Genomic DNA, 20,671 nt, shown 5'->3' with positions numbered 1-20,671 from the left:
TGGGAGGACCACTCCTGGGAGCCGGAAGCTGAGAGCCCAGCAGAAAGGAAGTGAAAGCCGATCCCTGGCCATTAGTAAGGAATTCAGATTGAAGAAGCCAGAAGGTTCCAGCTCTCCACCCTCCCCCCTCATTCCTAAGGATCAGGGCTGACTGTGCTTTTTGTTTCATTCTTTTGCTTTTGATTCAGTGGGGAAGGCTCGGGGGAGGTTGGTTTCTGTTTCCTGCAATAGAACCCACCGCACCAGAAAGGCGACCAGAGGTCACACCCTCTTTCTAATCGAGGGTGACAATCTCCACAGAGGCTTCTCCCTCGGACAGCTTCTCAAGTGAGAAGTGACTTAACTTCCCTCGGGTCAGACCCCTGAGTGAAGGCGAGAATCGGGGTACGGGGAGGTAAGCTGGGGTTTGCAGACTCGGATTCTGCCAATCACTGCTAGAAACACCTAGAAGGACCATCACATCAATGGCAGCTGAGGTTTCTCCTCAGTTTTTTTGTCGGACACAAAACTCACCCAAACGCTTAGTTAAAAGCCACTGACTTAGAGCCACAAGCACGTGAGGAAGGGTGTGGGAAGACGGGAGCTGTCTGGGTTTCTTCTCACATAACACCCGCTCTAAGAACCACCCAGGTCTCTGGCTTAGAAAACTTCTGCAGCGCCCCGTGCTTACAGAATCGCGCTTAGACTCCTCCGCAGGGCACCGGGCTCCTTCCAGTCCCACCACGGACCCTCCTCGAGGATACTCCAAATGTCCCAGTGGACCACCCTGTTCCCCCAACCGCCAGACGCTCCCAAGTCACACTTCGGTCTCAGCCGTCACTGCCTCCATCTGGTCTGGCTGTGCTGCCAGCCTTGTTGAGTTTCAAGGCCCAACAGTCCCTCTTCTGCGTGGCCTTCCTGGTGCTCTGACCTCAGGCAAAGTGAACTGTGCTCTCGTCTGCATTCGCATCTTTTACACACGGTCACGATCCAGCTGATTCACAACGGCGTGTGCAGCCTTTTCTCTTGCTCTTCAGACTGTGACCTGCCTTCCAGCACCACCGACGTTGCTGGGGAGCCCCGGATAACACAGAATCACTTACTCCAGCCCTGACCTGCTGAACCAGAAGCTGTCTTCAAACAAGATTCCCAGCTGGCTGACATGCACACGACAGTCTGAGAAGCCAGACTCGAGACTGGTGGTTCTCCGCTCTGGTTGTGCCTTGTCCAGGCCCACCCCGGATGGCTGTAATACCTACCGCCCCACCCCCAGCAGGTGAGTGTGATGGGCAGCCAGGGCTGGGAGCCACAGCTCCAGGCTGCCAGCTGAGGGCAGGGACTCATCAAGTCCGTATCTACTCCCCTGCCTACCTTTCCTCAAGGCTGGTGGCACAGGGCCTGGCACACAGCTGTGCCCATGGAATTCCATGCCAAAAATACCCTCGAGGATGCCCCTGGACCTGACTGCCTTTAAAAGAGAAACAAAAACTCTAATGACAGAGGACTAGCTGTTGCCTAGAACTCTGCAAATCCCTATAGTCATCGAGGTGGTTGTAGAAGGAGTCAGTGCTTCCAGATCACTTGCCTCAGTTTCCAGAAATGAAACAGACACTGAAGTGGAAAAGGGTGAATTGCAAGTCCTGCTGGCCTTCACGGGGCTATGGTGCTGCAGCAGGGAGGCAGAGCCTGTGTAGGGAGCTGGTATGCTGGGCTGAGAAGCCCTGGGGGATGACTGAAATCCAGGCTGGGGGCCCGACCCCTTCAATCCTGACCCCAACAACATAGCACTGCACTTGCTGGAAAGCTGGGCCAAGCCTCTTGTTTTATGAATACGGGAAGTGAGGTCCAGAGAAGCTGGCAAGGCCCCACCACCAGTCAAGGACAAGAGAAGGCCTCGCCCCTCGCTTCTGGGTCAGTCCTCCCCAAGCACAGGAAGCCTGGCCGACAGCTCTGCCACAAGCCCGAGCCTCCCTGGGCCTTAGGTCCTGATTGACACGAGGAGGCTGGACTAGATGTAAGTGAGGTTCCTTCTAAGCTTGACCTTCTAGCACGGCAGAGTACCTTAACTGAGGTTAGGAGCTCGCGTTCTGGGGTGGGACAGACCTGGACTTGGATCCCAGCTCTAAGAATTTCTTTATCTGTAAAATGCGGATTTCAATCAACTGACCCTACCCTATAAAGTTGTTGTGAACGATAATACACGTAAATCATTTAAGCATAGTACCTGACCCACAGTAAGCGGAATTCCAACAGTGTGAACTTGACGAAGTTGCAAACACCTGGTAACTGTGTTTCCCTGGCATGACAAAGCCCTATCTACTGGGCTTTGACATAATGGTGACAGGAGAGAACATACGTTAAGGCAATCAGAGCGGGAAAATATAATAATAATAATGATAACAAATATAACAACCGGATAATATTATAACAATTGTATAATATAGTATAATGATATATATATTATGAAACTTAATATTCCTTTCCTAGCAGAACCTTGGAGAGCTTCAGAGTTCCAGAGCAGTGGCCAATACAATGCCTAGCACAAAGCAGGTGCTCAACAAACTTTTCTGCTGGCTCAGTTAAAACTAGTGTGCCTAATGGGTTCACAAATTCTGGCTGCTTAAGCCAGGCAGCATCTACATGGGAACTGTAGGAAACTGCAAAGGACCCCCCGCCACAGCCTAGAGGGTTTCAAACCCAGCCTCTGAAACACACCATGCAGCTGCTACAGCCTCTGCACACCACTGCTTCCGGTCTACCACTATGCTGCGCAGTATCAGCCGCTCATCTAGTCACTCTGTGATCTGGCCTTGTCCTTCCGCATACCCAGCTGGCATCCTGAAGGTGAGGGCTGTGACCACACTCCCCAGTCTCCCCAGATCCTGGTCTCACAGTGATGGGGACCTCACTCAGGCAGCTGCTGCTGAACTGAACAGCCGGCCTGTTAATTGGCACCTTGTACGAGATGCTGCAGGCTGGGTACATGTTTCAGCCCGAGGGCCAGGCTGAGTTGGTGCAGCCGCTGAGCTGCGGTGACTGGACCCAGAAGCACTGGTTTTGCAGGTTTTTCCCTCAACTGCATCAAATGAGCTTGTTCCTGAGCCACCTACACAGGTGGTACTGATGCATCCAGCCACACAACTCTGCATGGACAGGCAGAATAAGTACAGACCCACAGGTGCCATTTTTGGGGAAAGAAGTTTAGCCCCCACTTCCTGCATCCCCAAACTCCCCTGGCACCTACTGGAAGCAGCATAGGGTACAGAAGGACCAAACTCCAGATGAAGAGATTGGGGTCCTGGGCCCCATCTTGCTTCCTCCGCTCACAAACTTTAGGATGACTGCTGGCAGGCAACATGACTTCTAGGAGCTTCATTATGTTTATTAGTGAAATGCACGTAACAGTAATTACCTCAGACGGTTTAAGCCGATTAAATGCCGCAGGTCTATAAAGCTTCTAGCACTGCACACCCCTACGAGTGGCTATTGAGCAGCTGATATGTGGTTCTCACAAGCTGAGACGGGCCCTGGGTATAAAACACACATCAGATTTCAAAGGTTTATTGTTGTTGTTTAGTCTCTAAGTTATGTCCCATTCTTTTGCAACTCCATGGACTGTAGCCCACCAGGCTCCTCTGTCCATGGGATTTGCCAGGAAGAATACTGGAGCAGTTGCCATTTCCTTCTCCAGGGGATCCTCCTGACCCAAGGACTGAACCCATCTCTCCTGCATTAGCTGGTGGATTCTTTACCAGTGAGCCACCCGGGAAGCCCTTCACAGGCTTCAGTTCAGTTCAGTCGCTCAGTCGTGTCTGACTCTTTGCAACCCCATGAACCGCAGCACGCCAGGCCTCCCTGTCCATCACCAACTCCCGGAGTTCAATCAAACTCACGTCCATCGAGTCGGTGATGCCATCCAGCCATCTCATCCTGTCGTCCCCTTTTCCTCCTGCCCCCAATCCCTCCCAGCATCAGATAACACACAAAAATGTTAATACCTCACTAGTAATGATTTTCTATTGATTATACGTCGAAAGAATATTATTTGAAAATCTACTAGGTTCAGTAAAATGACAAGAAGTAACTTCACTTTTTCCCTTTTTTCTTTTTTTTTTGGCTGCTCCGGGACTTAGATGCAGCAGGCAGGATCTAATTCCCTGACCAGGGATCCAACCCAGGCGCCCCCTACACTGAGAGTGCAGAACCTCAGCCACTGAATCACCACACAAGTCATTTGCTTTCTTAGTGTGGCTATTAAAACTTTTTTAACCACAAATATTGCATTATATTTCCACTGGATAGCAATGCTTGAGCACAGAGCCTGGCACAGTTTGTGGAGGACATCAGAGACACCACTCACACCCTGTACCTCTGGCCAAAGCCAAGTCCTCCATTCATATGTTTAATACATATTCACAGTGCCTGGCCCTGGGCAAGATGCAGGAAATACAAGGAGCAAGGACGGACCCTTTCTTTTCCCTTGTGGACCTTACTACCTGGGGAGGGGGGGATAGACAGACATGAATACGTTCATAAATATATGTCAAACTGCTGCTGTTCAAGTGGCGTGAAGGAGAAGTACAGAGGGTGATGAAAGTGGGGAATTCACTTGCTGAGGGAGTTGGGCACCAGGGATGCCTCTAGAGGAACTGATACTTGAGTGGAGATTTGAAAGATAAAGAGGACTTGACTAGAAGAAGGCAGGAGGGGAAGGTACTTCCTGGGGAGTAGGAAAGAAGGTTAGGGTTGCAGACCCTGATCTGGCCCAGGGATCGGTATGTAGAAGGAACAAGAAAAGGCCAGCGTGACGAGAGTATTGAGCAAGAACCGTTAGCAGACAGAGACTAGGGAGGGGAGCCTGGGTGAGGATCTGAAGGTGGTCCTGCAAAGAGGTGGAAGCCGGCCAGTTACAAAGTAAGCCAGAGAACGGATCTGGACAGAATTTTGAAAAGATCCCTCGGGCCACAGTGCGAGGCCCACTGGAGAGCGGCCCCAGCGCCTGTGTGGGCAGATGGGTTAGAACACGGCATCAGTCCAGGTAAGAGGCGAGAGAGGTCTGCACTGAGGGGGAAGCGGCAGAGATGCAAGTAAATAAACGGTCTGGGGGAATACAGAGCCGGCCCGGTAGCCGGGGCGGAATGATGAGCAGGGTCTGTTTGTGCAGGAGAGGGCGGCGGTGTAAAGGGAGACTCCCCAGGCTTCCGACGGGTGCCACCCAGCCCCACACACTCCCGGGCTCCGATCGATTCCTCAGCCGCCCCCTCCCTGCCACCAGCATCTCGTCTCGCCCCCGGGTTCCATCCTCCCACCCTTCTCCTTCCCGACCCCGCGTCCCCTACTCAGCCTAGCCGCCGCTCCTCAAGGCCTGGTCCGCCCTCTTCCCCACCAGCCAGCCCTTCTGGCTTGGGGACCCGATGCCCTCTGGTCCCACCCGGGACCTGCTGACCCCTTCCGGGCTCCTCGAGCCAGCACGGGGCGGCCCAGGCCCGCCCTCTCCAGCCCCCAAGCCCCTGGGCAGAAGCAGGCCTCAGCCCTCTGCCCGTTCCCCGGCCCCGCCCCTCTGCCCTCGGCCCCTCGGACCAGGTCCCACTCTGCTGCCCGGCGCGCCCTGACCCCAGGAGCGCCCCACACTCACCAGGCCGCCGACCAAGGCCCCGCTCCAGCGCCGAGGTCCCCCAGCCGCCGCTCCGCTAGCCTCCCGCCTGCCCGGCCCTCCCGGGACCCCGCCCCGCGCACGCCGACCCGGGCTCCTATTGCTCCGTTTCGCCGTCACGCTGAGTTCTCTTTCTTTAATTGGGCGGATTTCCTGTCACTCAAAACAGGGAGGGCCCAACTGCCGGGGCGGGGAAGAGGGAGCAGCCGGTCCCGCCCGGCTGCCGGAGGCCTCTTAAAGGCGCAGGCTGCTTCTCCCGCCTCGGGCTATGGATTTTGGAGACATGGGATTCCCTCCCCGCGCCCCACCTCAAATGCAAGAAGCAGCCTTTCCTCCTCCCCACATTCCCCTGCTCCCCGAAACTTTTCTTTTGGCACAGCCTGGGTCCCAGGTGGTAAATCCGAGGTTTTGAGGGCTCAGATGCCCTCTAACGGCACTCGGCCGGGTGCCCAGCAGGCATGGAACGCACTCAGCAGTGGGATAACTGGTTTGGAGAACTGAGTGGGAGGTGACAGTCGTGTCAGAGGCTGTGAGCAGCCGCGGCTGCTCACCACCGAGCTGGAGCTAATTATACCCGCACCCAGGGCTGACCGTGGGCGCGGAGCAGAGGCAGAGGGGTACAGCTCAGCGGTACTGCTGGTAGGGACCCGTGGGAGGTGGTATTTGTCGCTGCACCTGCAGATCGGAGCCGGGCCCTGCGCCAGGGCCTCACTTGTGCTGCCTCCCTTTTACACGCACAGCAACTCCGATCGATGTAGGTATGAAATGGGTCCCCTGACCGTGCAGCTAGTGATGGGCAGAGCAAGACTCCGGCCTGTGCTTGACTGATTCTAAAGTCAATGCTTTAACCATTATGTCTCACAGATCCTTACAACCCCCTGAGGGATGGGTATTTTGTTGTCCCTTTTACAGATGCTCAACGAAGAGAGGAAATAATGAAACTGATACTCAGCAGAGACTAAATAAGATCTCCCATTTATATGGCCCTTTACGCTCTGCAAAGCATCTGAAAAGCAGTTTTACATATGTTGTTTCATTTGATCCTCAAAACATCTTGGAATTGCAGATGACCTTTATTAGTCCCCTTTTACTAGTGAATACAATTATGCTCATGGAGGTTGTGGCTTAGTAACAGCTAAGGTAGCACAGCCCTTGCAGAAGTCATCAGCAAACTTTCCATAAATATCCAGATAGTAAATGCTTTTGGCTATACAGCCTCTGTCAAAACTATTCAACTGTGCTGTTGGACTGTGCAAGCAGCCACAGATGATATGTAAACCAGTGAGGGTGGCTGTGTTCCAATGCAACTTTATTTACAAAAAATATGTGTTGACCTGTGGCTGTACTTTGTCCACCCCTTGCCCACCAAAGCTTTTAGTAGACCATTGCTTTGTGAGATCTTCACAGAAGACTGTTATTACTCAGGCTGTTCTTTTCAATTATTAATGAATTACTATTGACGTTATCATCCTCATCATTTTACAAAGGAGAAACTGAAGGTTTAGCAAGGTTAAGGATTATATTTGAGGTCAACTCAGGAACTAGAACTCAGGTCCAGCTTTCCTCATTCCCAATTTCATCTTCCGTCTACAGAACTGGTTGGAGGAACGCATGAGAGTTCCACCTTGGTCACAGTTCAGTTCAGTATTTCAGTTGTGTCCGACTCTTTGCGACCCCATGGACTGCAGCACACCAGGATTCCCCGTCCATCCCCACCTCCTGGAGCTTGCTCAAACTCATGTCCATTGAGTCGGTGATGCCATCCAACCATCTCATCCTCTGTCATCCCCTTCTCCTCCTGCCTTCAATCTTTCCCAGCATCAGGATCTTTACCAATAAGTTGGTTCTTCACATCAGGTGGCCAAAGTATTGGCCAGCTTCAGCATCAATCCTTCCGATGAATATTCAGGACTGATTTCCTTTAGGACTGACTGGTTGAATTTCCTTGGTCTAGCAGACCTTTTTTCCTGCCCCATTACAAGATGACAGACCAAGTTCATTTTCCCTCCCCAGCCTCGGGTGGTAATAACTCCTGTGGCTCCCTTCTTCAGGAACATTCTCCCACTTCTTCCTGCCTTATTCATTTACTGTAGCCCATAAACACCTCTCCCTCCCTGAGCCCCCACACCAAGCAGCTTTTTATTTTTATCATTTTTTAAAAAAACTTTTAATTTTATATTGAAACATAGGTAATTAACAATGTTAGTGTTGGGTGTACACCAAAGTGATCAGTTATACATATGAGTATTGATATCTATTCTTTTTCAAATTCTTTTCCCATTTAGATTGTTACCTAACATTGAGCAGAGTTCCCTGTGCTATACCTTAGATTCTTGTTAGTTATGGATTTTAAATATATCACTGTGGACCTGTCCATCCCAAACTCCCTCACTATCCCCTCTCACTCTTCTGCCCTGGTAACCATAAGTTTGTTCTCTAAGTCTGTGAGTCTGTTTCCCTAGTAGCCTTTGTTACTGAGAATAGGCTCTGCTGGGAAATAGACTCCATGTGGGCAATGGCTTTGGTGGAGTCTGCTAGCTGTCTGCCAAAACCCCTTCTCCCAGCCTTTCATAGTGAGAGAGCTGCCTAGCTAAGCTTCCCTTCCCAGCCTCACTTACAGTTAAGAACGACTGGGTAGGGACCTCCCTGGTGGCCCAGTGGTTAAGATTCCCTCCTTCCAATGCAGGGGACCCAGGGTTAATCTCTGGTCAGGGAGCTAGATGCCACATGCCACTCAACTATGACCTGGCGCAGCCAAATAAATTTTAAAAAACGAAACAAAAAAAAGACTGGGGAAGTTTTTGCCAGTGGAAGTGATGTATGAAACTTCAGGGAAGGCCTTTGGGCCTGGCTCCTCCCTGCTCTTTCTTCTCTCTCTAGCTGGGTCCAGTCTTGACCTTGTGATGATTATAACATGCTGGGGGATGAAAGGACCACCACATAGAAAGTTCTGGGGTCCCTGGATAGATCACATAGAGAGAACGCTACGGGCAGACCTGGAATAATTCTAGGTCACCTTATGCTCTTATGTGAAAGAAAAGTAATCTTTGTTCTTTAAGCCATTGACTTTTGGGGTGGGAGGGTACGTATCTGTTTGCTAGAACCAGCCCTGCACTTACACAACCCCGAGAGTGAAAGCTTCCTTAAATTTTGTGCCCTGGGTATCTCACTTGCCTCACCCTAGTCTTAGCTCTGTTCAGTACACATTTAGCCAAGGAATAACTCATTCCCTTTAGCTTTACAATACTTGGTCTCCTCACCCTCCCACCCCCTCAAGCACAGGTTCTTTAATTGCAAGTCTCAGGAACCAACTCTGGCTAACTTTAGCAGAAAAGGAGTTTCTTGGCAGGCTAGTGGCAATTCACAGAGGTGACAGGAAGCTGGAGGACTAGGCTTAGAAAAGGACAGAGCCTGGAGATGCGTTGGGTGTTTAGGTAGCCAAAATGAATTCATTCCACCCTCTTCTCCCCTTTTTTGATCAGATCTTTCTTTGATCAGAGTCAAGGTCCCTGGAGCAAGAGTCTAGCTGGCTAGGCTCAGATAACATGCCCAGCTAAGGAAACATCGCTTAGCTAAGGAAGGCAGTCACCCTGATTGACAGCTCCACCAAGGCTACTACACAAGGCAAGACTTCTTCAGATCCTTCCATCTCCACTCCCAGCTGAGACCCCGGCATTTCAGACCAGGTGCCCTGTTTTCAGCCTGAAATCAACTAGGAGAAGTACCTGAAGCTGAATGTCATCATTATACGAACCCAACACAATGTCTGGAAGCCAATATGTCACGATAGTTATGATCCCTGGGCCTTGTAATTATACAAGAGCCCTTTGTAACCTCACAGACCTGCAAGACCAAAGAAAGAGCCCAGAGACAGAGACAGCAATAGTTTGTTTTCTTTTACACAAGGGCTTTCCTGGGGGCTCAGTGGTAAAGAATCCACCTGCCAAGCAGGAGACTTGGGTTTGATCCCTGGGCCTGAAAGATCTCCTGGAGAAGGAAACAGCAACTCACTCCAGTATTCTTGCCTGGGACAAGTGGAGCCTGGCAGGCTACGGTCCATAGGGTTGCAAAAGAGTCAGACAAGACTTAGCAACTAAACAACAACTCTTACACAAAGGGTTCTGGAGTGACACCTTACTGTGTGTGGCAGATGGTGGGCATGGTAGCAGTCTTCACTACTTGGTTGGAGGAGGAGGTGACTGTTTATAGGGGGAATTGATGCTAGGTGGGAGCATTAGTTACTAGGGTCTAATTAAGCCCCATAATTAAGAGAATTGGATATTCATGTGAGTGAAGCGGGGCCAGGTTGAGCGGGGGATATACAGAGAGCAAGAGAGCCGCTGTCTTAAATGGCCTAACCACACAGGCCAAGCTGTGTGTGCTTGGGTACGTTACTAGATCTTTCTGAGGCTCAGTCTCCTCACCTGTACAATGGGAATAATAACAGTATCGACCTTGGTGGATTGTCATGAGAATTCAATGAAATACAGTAAATGTCCAACACTTAGCAGGGTGCCAGGCACATAATATGGAGAAGGAAATGGCAACCCACTCCAGTATTCTTGCCTGGAGAATCCTGTGGACAGAGGGATCTGGCAGGCTACATACAGTCCATGGGGTCGCAAAGACTCAGACACAACTGGGTGACTAAACAGCAACAGCAGGAACATAAGTGCTCATTAAGTTGTATGTAGTCTTCAAAATTATAGTCAGCCCTCAGTAAGTATTCACTGTATTCTTCTAGTTCCTCTAAAGTTACGTCTGAAACTGGAGCATATGGAAATACTTCTCCAATCCTTTGACCACCCACATTTGTGTAGTCTGTCATCCCCTTTGGGGCCTCAATTTCCTCCTTACCCAGCTCACAGCCTTACCCCTGGTCTTCACTATAATCATGCCCTTGTGTTTGCCCTCAACCTAAATCACCATATGTCACACCTATGCCTAGCAATGGACTGAGGCCAGAGAAAAATACAGACCCTCACATCAGTCCTCCAAAGGAGACGATTCCTTATTCTTAACTGATGACCTTATCTCTCTGACAAAAGAGAAAAAAGAAAGGAAAAGAAACAATAAGAAGAAAACAACCTCATCTTCTCACTGCAAATCCATCCATCCACTTGCATCAGAGCCTGAATGCTTTGCATCCTTCTCGGATCCTCCGTAAGGGCAATCCTGGAGGAGCAGGTGTATTTCATCTCCTGTCACCTACTCAGAATGTTACTTCTGTAGTTTTCTCCTCTCCCTTGCAGACCAATGCTTTGGTTATTCCCATCAGCATCCACCTATGCCATACGGTGGTCTACCTCTAGAGTGCTGGGGGTACTTAGACAAAATCTTCACCACATCTTCAAGACCTCAGATGATCTGGCATTTGATTTCTTTCCACTCTCCTCCTAGCTCATTCTACTTGAGTCTCATAGGTCTAATCTCCCATTCCTTGATCAGTTTTTTCCTACCTCTCTGCCTTTGCACCTGCTGTTCCCTCTCCTGGAATGCTCTTCCCCCATCATCATATGGCTTACTTTTTTACTTTATTGAGGTCATAGTCTAATACCTCCTCAGGCAAGTCTTCCCTGACCACACTATCATTTGTAATCCAGCTCCTCCAACCCTACTGGTTCCTTATCCTGCTCCAATCTCTTTTATAGCACTTGATGTCACATTGCTGTTTTGTTTTATGACTTTCAGTTTGGTTGTAGACTCCATGATAGCAGGGATATTGACAATCTTGTTCCTGGCCATCTCCCCAGGACCTAGAGCATGTGTGTGCATGCAAAGTTGCTCAGTGGTGTCCGACTCTTTGTGACCCTATGGACTGTAGCTGGCCAGCCTCTTCTGTTCACAGGATTCTCCAATCAAGAATATTGGAGTGGGTTGCCGTGCCTTTCTCCAGGGAATCTTCCCGACCCAGGGATCGAACTCACATCTCTTATGTCTCCTACACTGGCAGACGAGTTCTTTATCACTAGCGCCACCTGAGAAGCCCACCTATAGCATGTCTAGTATGTAGTACACGGTCAATAGCTTACGTATTGCATCATCGAATAAGCAAAAAGAAATCACGGTTAACTGGTCTCTATGAACTTGACTCATGCTATCTTTGAATCTTCCTAAACACTCAGAAGTTAAGCATGTTCCTTCCTTCTCACAACAGTAATTGTTGAAATATGATTCCTGACACCATACAGAAGGGTTTCTGACATGGCAGCTCATAATCGAAACCAATGTGTATCTACTAAAAGAAATAGAATTCGTATTTATTTTGGGTCTACTATGGGCCAAGACATGTTGGGCGCTGTTATGCACATGATCTCATTTAAAATGGCCAACTTTCTATGAAGCACTGCTGCTGCTGCTAAGTCGCTTCAGTTGTGTCCGACTCTGTGCAACCCCATAGACGGCAGCGCATCAGGCTCCCCTATCCCTGGGATTCTCCAGGCAAGAACACTGGAGTGGGTTGCCATTTCCTTCTACAACGCATGAAAGTGAAAAGTGAAAGTGAAGTCGCTCAGTTGTCCGACTCTCAGCGACCACATGGACTGTAGCCTACCAGGCTCCTCCGTCCATGGGACTTTACAGGCAAGAGTACTGGAGTGGGTTGCCATTGCCTTCTCCAATTAAGCACTAGGGTGCCCATTTTACAGATAAGGAAGACTGAGGTTTAGAGATGCAAAGAAATTTGCCATGCAGCTTGTTTGGTACCCAAGTCAGCCTGACATTAAAGTACATGACCTTCTCTTTATACTCACCACTGAAAAAAATACACCTGGGTATTTCATTCTTTGTCAAACACTTGTTAGGCTTGGATAGAAAAGAGATTTTGTGCCAAGGTCTTTACATGATTTATCTCACTTGATCCTCACATTCCCATGAGGTGCAGACTCATTACCTTTATTAGACAAATGACGAAACTGAGGCACAGAGAGATTCAGACATTTGTCTGCGGTTAACTGGTGGAGTGGTGAAGCCAGTCTTCAAACACAGGTCGAATTTCAAGGCCTGGATCTCTTGTGCAATATTGTACCGCCTCCCTTAAGACATCTCTCTGACTCAGAAAGAGGAGAAAAATGACTAAAACAGGCGAATAGAGCATCATTAAGAAAATTCATGGTGACTTGGTTTTTAAGTGGGAAGCAAAGGGCAGGAGGCAGACAGCCAGTCTAGCCTCAGCTCTTGCAGGTTGGGGGTTCACATAACTCACGATAACTTCATTTGCGAAGATCGCTCTTCCAGGAACTGGGGCTTATCTTGTATTTGTGTGAGTGGAAGCGGAGCGTGGGGGTGGGAGGTGAAGACCCTGGTAAGCAGTCAGCTGTCAGCCCCGGCCAGGGACCGACTCCAGCCGCTTGTGTGAGACTAGCGCCCTCTGCTGGCCCAGGAAATCATCTACCAACATCTACAGCTCTGTGGGTGGGTGGGCGTGTGTGTGTGGGGGGTGGGGCAGGAGGGCATCAGGGGAATGAGACATTCAATGAGATTTGCAAAATGACTAGCACTCCTAGTAGATAAAAATAATAGTTACCAACATTAGGGTAGGGACAGGCACTGTTTTAAGGATTTGGGGCTGTGCTTAGTCAGTCGTTCTGACTCTTTGCAACCCCATGGACTGTAGCCCGACAGGCTCGGCAGTCCATGGGGATTCTCCAAGCAAGGACACTGAAGTGGGTCGCCATGCCCTCCTCCAGGGGATCTTTCCAACCCAGGGATAGAACCCAGATCTCCCGCATTGCAGGCAATTCTTTACCATCTGAGCCACCAGGGAAGCTACATTAATTTTATTTGCTCCTAGGGACTTTTACCCGGAGAAGGCAGTAGCACCCCACTCCAGTACTCTTGCCTGGAAAATCCCAGGGATGGGGGAGCCTGGTGGGCTGCCGTCTATGGGATCGCATCGAGTCAGACATGACTGAAGCGACTTAGCAGCAGCAGCAGCAGCAGGGACTTTTACATACTGTATCTAATTGAACCTTCACCCCGACCTGCTGAAGTCAGAATTCTGATTATTATTGCTCCCATTTTTCACAAGCGGAAACTGAAGCACAGAGAGTTTAAGTCATCTGCTGTATGGCTATTAAGTGGCGAATCTGGGGCTTGAACAAGCGGACTCAGCCTTGGCGTCCGTGCTCTGGAAACCACTACATGGCCATTCTTTGTGCCGCGAGCGCCCCCTGGCAAGTCCCCTGTAAAGAGCTTCACCGAGGGCGGACCCACAGTAATGGCTCAACAATTTCTTGGAAAATGGTGAGCCTGCTAGGATTTGCTGCTTTCTGGACCTGAGCGGGGGCACGGGAGGTTGCAGGTTCTTACTGAGGACTAGTCTTACAACCCACTGCATCCCTCTGAACCGGAGATAAGCCCCTGGCCAGCGCTAAGCTTGGCCCCATGGATCCACTTCAGGAATAGAGAAGCCGAGAATCTTAAATAATAATGTGAAATATTTAACAACCAGGGAGGCATGAACTGACAGATCAGAACCGACAGCTCCTGGAGAAGATTCCTAGGAGCTCTGTGCCCCCCACCGCTTCCCATATGGCCATCGCTGCTTTAACCCTTTAGTTACTGGACTGTGGGGAGGTGGAGGGGTCAGAGGTGGAGCAAGAGCTCAGAGAGGCTGGGGCTGTGGAGGAAACGCTGAGGGGTTTGAGGCATCTACTATTTATCAACTAATGTGGGGGAATTTTACTACTTTAATGGTTGCTATGGCTACGCAGGCTGAGTAATGCCGTCTTTACTGTGGGTCCTCAGGCTGGTTGCTTGATCTCTCTGAAATGTATTATCCTCATCTCTAAAATAGGGATAAGAGTGGAAATTGACTCATGGGGCTGGTGAGGGAGTTATATGAGGTGAAACCAAGTAAAGGTAAACTTGTAGCTCTGAGTAGGTATTCAGTCGATGGGGGTTGTCATGGCTAAACGGATGTGTAGTGTGTGTGTGTGTGTGTGTGTGTGTGTGGCTGTCAGGTGTGTGAGGAGAGTGAAGTAGCCTTGTTGACCCAGGGCCCCTTTGTCTCACCATCCCTTGCCTTCATCACCTTAAGTGTAAGCCCAGCCCTGGAGATCAGAGCTTGGGTGTGAGGCGTGGGTTCCTTTATTGGCTGACGCTTCTTTTGCTCCTGGAGACACCTCCGTGAGTGTTCCTGAACTGGCTTGGTTTGTCTGGAGCAGCTCCTTGGTTGTTAAGAAGCTGGAGTGGCCATGATAGAAGTGAAGACCCACCCTCAGGACTTACCTGGCGGTCCATTGGTTAAGGCTCTGTGCTTCCACCGCAAGGGTCATGGGTTCAATCTCTGATCCCCGGTCAGGGAGCTACAGCATCCAGGGGCCTGTATGCCTCCTGGCATGGCCAAAAGACTTAAAAAACAAAGCAAAACCCACCCTTGCCAGAGAACGTGACGGTAGAGGTTTGGCTGGGGGAGGAGCCCAGCTGGAGGGGCTCCTGTTTATTGTAGAGTTTATCTGTTCTTTCTGCAAATATTTATCAGGTGCTCAGTATATGCCATTCACAGGTTATATAGAGTGAGCAAGACTAACGTGCCCCCTGCCCTCAGAGCATTCACCGTCCCGCGGTGGAGATAGACAGCAAACAAACAAGCAACTAACTAAATAAATTAATTAATTAAAAACATTATTATAAACAGGGATAAATGTTCTAGGAGAATGATTAGGCTCAGTTCAGTTCAGTTGCCCAGTTGTGTCTGACACTTTGTGAACCCACGGACTGCAGCGTGCCAGGCCTTCCTGTCCATCACCAACTCCCGGAGCTTGCTCAAACTCATGTCCATCGAGTTGGTGATGTCATCTAACTCCGGAGCTTGCTCAAACTCATTTCCATCGAGTTGGTGATGTCATCCAACCATCTCATCCTCTGTTGTCCCCTTCTCCTCCTGCCTTCTATCTTTCCCAGAATCAGGGTCTTTTCAAATGAGTCAGTTCTTCACATCAGGTGGCCAAAGTATTGGAGTTTCAGCTTCAGCATCAGTCCTTCCAGTGAGTCTTCAGGATTGATTTCCTTTAGAATGGACTGGTTGGATCTCCTTGCAGTCCAAGGGGCTCTCAAGGGTCTTCTCCAACACCACAGTTCAAAAGCATCAATTCTTCAGCACTCAGCTTTCTTTATAGTCCAACTCTCACATCCATACATGACTACTGGAAAAACCATAGCTTTGACTAGATGGACCTTTGTTGGTAAAGTAATGTCTCTGCTTTTTAATATGCTGTCTAGGTTGGTCATAGCTTTTCTTCCAAGGAGCAAGAATCCTTTAATTTCACAGCTGTAGTCACCATCTCCAGTGAGTCTGGAGCCCAAGAAAATAAATCTCTGTTTCCACTGTTTCCCCATCTATTTGCCATGAAGTGATGGGACTGGGTGCCATGATCTTAGTTTCTGAATGTTGAGCTTTAAGCCAATTTTTTCACTCTCCTCTCACTTTCATCAAGAGGCTCTTTAGTTCTTCTCTTTCTGCCATAAGGGTGATGTCATCTACATGTCTGAGGTTATTGATATTTCTCCCGGCAATCTTGATTCCAGCTTGTGCTTCATCCAGTCCAGCATTTCTCATGATGTACTCTGCATATAAGTTAAATAAGCAGGGTGACACTATACAGCCTTGACGTATTCCTTTTCCTATTTGAAACCAGTCTGTTGTTCCATGTCCAGTTCTAACTGTTGCTTCCTGACCTGCATACAGATTTCTCAGGAGGCAGGTAAGGTGGTCTGGTATTCCCATCTCTTTCAGAATTTTCCACAGTTTATTGTGGTCCACACAGTCAAAGGCTTTGGTGTAGTTGATAAAGCAGAAGTAGATGTTTTTCTGGAACTCTCTTCCTTTTTCCATGATCCAGCAGATGTTGACAATTTGATCTCTGGTTCCTCTGCCTTTTCTAAAACCAGCTTGAACATCTGGGAGTTCACGGTTCATGTATTGCTTAAGCCTGGCTTGGAGAATTTTGAGCATTACTTTACTAGCGTGTGAGATGAGTGCAACTGTGTGGTAGCTTGAGCATTCTTTGGCATTGCCTTTCTTTGGGATTGGGATGAAAACTGACCTTTTCCAGTCCTGTGGCCACTGCTGAGTTTTCCAAATTTACTGGCATATTGAGTGCAGCAATTTCAGAGCATCATCTTTCAGGATTTGAGATAGCTCAACTGGAATTCCATCACCTCCACTAGCTTTGTTCATAGTCATGCTTCATAAGGCCCACTTGACTTCTCATTCCAGGATGTCTGGCTCTAGGTGAGCGATCACACCATCATGGATATCTTTTTTGTATAGTTTTTCTGTGTATTCTTGCCACCTCTTCTTAATATCTTCTGCTTCTGTTAGGTCCATACCATTTCTGTCCTTTATCGAGCCCATCTTTGCATGAAATCTTCCCTTGGTATCTCTAATTTTCTTGAAGCAATCTCTAGTCTTTCCCATTCTATTGTTTTCCTCTGTTTCTTTGCATTGATTACTCATTTCCCCACATTTTAGCAATGGAAGGAGGAGGGTTGCAGTCTTGGAGGTCCTCTCTGAGGAAGTGATGATTATACTCAGACCTGATGGCTGAATAGCAGTTTTCCAGGTGAAGGGGAGAGGGTTCCTAGCAGAAGGGCCAGCAATGTGGGAAGACCGGGAGGCAGGCGAGATCCAACTTGAACTGGGTCACTAGACCATAAAGGAAGGAGGAGAGATGGGCAGGGAGAAGCCAGTTAACACAGGTCTTGTTAGCTCTGAAGTCAATAGTTTCAGTTTTGTTCTATGTCCAGTGGAAATCCACAAGAGCGTTGGAAGCAGGGGAATGAGAAGATCTTTGACAATTCTGCAAAAAGATCTCTTGGGTGCTGTGATCTGATTGTGTTGAGAATGGCTGGTAGGATTCAAAGATGGAAGCAGCAGGACTAAATGCGATGTGAATATTAAAAGCCTGCAGACTCCTGGGAAAAGACTGATTTTTCTATAGCCCTAGGGATAAATAACCACCAGAACTGGTCCTCAACCTGTCTAACAGGTCAAGGGCAACTCACCTCACTGATCCTGCCTCTGAAACCTGCCAACCAGTGACAGTCTGTGCTTTGAAAACCAGCCAACCTGCAGCTGCTTCACTGAAATGAACATGCTTCTAAGGCTGGCATTGCCTTAATCCCACTTTTTGAAACAATGCAATCCCAAAACAAACTTTTCCCAAAACCTATGTAGGATTAACCGTTTGCTTTGCTCATGAGACTATGCTGAGCAACTGAGTGCTCCTACATGCAAGGAAGCAATAAGTTCAGCTGGTTACAATACAGATTGGTGGTCTGACCCTGCATCAGAGCTCTTTACAGTCATCCTGGCTACAGATGACAATGGTGTGTCCTCTTGTGACTGCTGAGACTGTCCTGCTGGGCTTTTTGCTGCTGGCTCTCACTGGTCCAGGCTTCAGTGGCTGACCAATCCTCTTTTGAAGTTCACTCTCTCCCTTTGGAGGTTTTAGGCCTTCATTTCGGCAGTTACCTCTTGGCCCCGGGGGATGCTACCCCCTCTTCGAGAGGGAGGTATGGGTCATGGTCTAATCAGGAGTTGGAAACCACACCAGTTATTTAAGAGAGATATATTGATATAAAGAATTGTTAATGAGATATCAAGTTTTTAAGTAGGCATCTAAAAAAGGATCAAAAGAACTCTTAAGTTCTCATGGAGGTAATGACTGCAGGAAATGTCTATTACCTCTAAGGCTCAAGGAACAAAGGAAAGACACTGACATTATTAAAACCAAGAGGTGGTTTCAGAAGCCTATGAGGACAGTCCCTGGCCAGCTTGTGCTGCTGTCTGAGCTCAGAGGAGGGACCTTGAGGGTGGAATGCTGACCTTTGAGGGGGAGCTGCTCCCCCGGGGGCTGGATGTCCCTTGTGGTTCAGTGGTTAAGATTCATGCTCCCAATACAGGGGGCCTAGGTTCCATCTCTGGTCAGGGAACTAGATCCTGTGTGCCTCAAGTAAAGATCCTGCATGTTGCAACTAAGACCCAGCACAGCAAAAACAATTGTAATAGGCTTCCCTGGTGGCTTAGACAGTAAAGAATCCACCTGCAATGCAGGAGACCCAGGTTCCATTCCTGGGTCGGGAAGATCCCCTGTAGAAGGGAATGGCTACCCTCTCCAGGATCCTTGCCTGGAGAATCCCAGGGACAGAGGAACCTGGTGGGCTACAGTCCACGGGATCGCAAAGAGTCGGACACAACTGAGTGACTAGCACTAACTAAAAATATATTTTTTTTTTAAAAAAAGTTTTCCACAAGTGTTAAAGAAAAAACCTTGCAAATTGGAATCAACTGGTGTTACAGGAAGAAATGTAGGTGTGTGTGTTGTACTTAGTCTGACTCTTTGGGACCCCATGGGCTGTAACCAGCAAGGCTCCTCTGTCCATGGAATTCTCCAGGCAAGAATACTGGAGTGGGTTGCCATTTCCTTCTGCAGAGAATCTTCCTGACATAGGGATTGAACCCATGCCTTTTGAGTCTCCTGCGTTGGTGGGCAGAATTTTTTTACCACCAGCGTCACCTGGTAAGCCCCAGGTGATAAGAGGAAGAAACAGGCATGCCCAGAGTGAACATAGGATGCTGGGGTGATGCTCTCAGGAATCACACAAAAGGACACAAGAAGAGTTCCTTTTCCTCTTTCAGGCTTGCAGCTCCCGCCAGGGCACTCTCCCCACTTAGCAGAGACTAGAAGGGGGCTGCTGGCAAAGCTGCAGAGCGTTTCCAGAATCCCAGCACCAGCATCACAAAGCAGAGCATGGAAAGGTGGGTCTGGTGCTGCGAGGCAATAGCTTGATAGCTGAACAGGTGACATTCTGCATCTGTCTCTAGACTGTGTTTTGGCTTGTCTTAGCATTTCCTTATCAGAGGGCAGCCTTGTTTCTAAGATTTTAGAAGTCACCTCAGATTTCTCTTATTGCCTCCTCTCCAGTGGTGGGCACAGGTGCACGCACAGATTAGTTGATTCCCAGCAAAGAAGGGTGATGCCTCCAGTGAACACAGGAACAGAGGAAGTGGGCAGTGGTGAGAGTTCAGCCCGAATGGTTCACATCCCTGGAAGTGGCCACTGTGCCTTTGCATTCGCGTTGAAGGATGGGTGATAGGTGGCATTCCAACAGCTTAGACACAGGCCCTGTAAGGCCTGTGTTATAGACGAAGAAACTGAGGTTCAAAGCACCCACTGCTTGAGTCAGAACGAACTCCATCTGTCTGACTGCTGACCCGAGATGCCTAAACTTCTGCCTGGCAACTAGAGCTTGTAATTTCTTCAGGTTTCTCATCCTATAAAATGGGGATAATGACATCTGCCTTTTGGGTGGTGATGAGGATTAACTGGCTTCATATATTAAATAAAAACATAAAGCCATTTTGGGAGACAGATGCTGGACAGATTCCCACTTTCCACTCACCAGCCTGCCAATTTGTAGTTCAAGTTCGTGCCTCAGCAAAGGGATAAAGCAGTCCCTGTCGCGGATCTGGGGGTGGGAGGGGTGGTGGTGCTCTCACTTGATCGAGAACAACCAAGAATGTAAAATCCTTGAATGTCACCGTCTCAGCGAATACTAATAATAGGGGTAGTAATAATAATGATAATATGCTCCCATTTAACGAGCGCCTACTATATATGTGTCAGGTATTTTACATTATTATTCTGCCCTGTGTATTCATCCAATAGGTATTTAGCTCACTACGTGCCAGGCATCATGTTATATTACCTCTAATCATCACAGTGAAACCGAGTGGTAGGTATTATTATTCTTGTTTAATAAATGATAAAACTGAGTTGACAGAGCACACAGACCAGGCTGTATAACAAGTATCACGAATATCTAGCATCAAAGAGCCTAGTACATTAAATTTTTTAAAAGCTCCCTAAAGCTTTGTAAATGAAAATGTTTCATTTAAAAAAAAAAAAAACTCTTTTTAAAAAGTAAACATATCTCAATAGATAGGTTAAAGAGCAAAATGGGTAGAAGAATTAGTGAGCCAGATCAAGCCAAGGAATTCTCCCAGAATGCAGTGCAAAAGAAGAAATAGAT

At 48.6% G+C, this 20,671-nt stretch overlaps 1 protein-coding gene across 1 annotated transcript in view; it reads right to left on the bottom strand.

Annotated features, from left to right (window-relative positions):
- The window catches only part of ELMO2 (engulfment and cell motility 2), a 38,377-nt gene extending 32,682 nt beyond the window's left edge, over positions 1-5,695 (bottom strand). The window contains exon 1 of the mRNA XM_040248202.1: positions 5,615-5,695. The gene's annotated coding sequence lies outside the window, so the exon portion shown is untranslated. The remainder of the gene's footprint in view (positions 1-5,614) is intronic.
- Positions 5,696-20,671: the final 14,976 nt, after the last annotated feature.

The sequence above is a fragment of the Oryx dammah genome, unplaced genomic scaffold (genome assembly GCF_014754425.2).
Source record: "Oryx dammah isolate SB20612 unplaced genomic scaffold, SCBI_Odam_1.1 HiC_scaffold_10, whole genome shotgun sequence".
Classification (NCBI taxonomy): domain Eukaryota; kingdom Metazoa; phylum Chordata; class Mammalia; order Artiodactyla; family Bovidae; genus Oryx; species Oryx dammah.
Note: the sequence above shows the minus strand (reverse complement) of the source record. Positions and strands in the feature narration are given on the sequence as shown.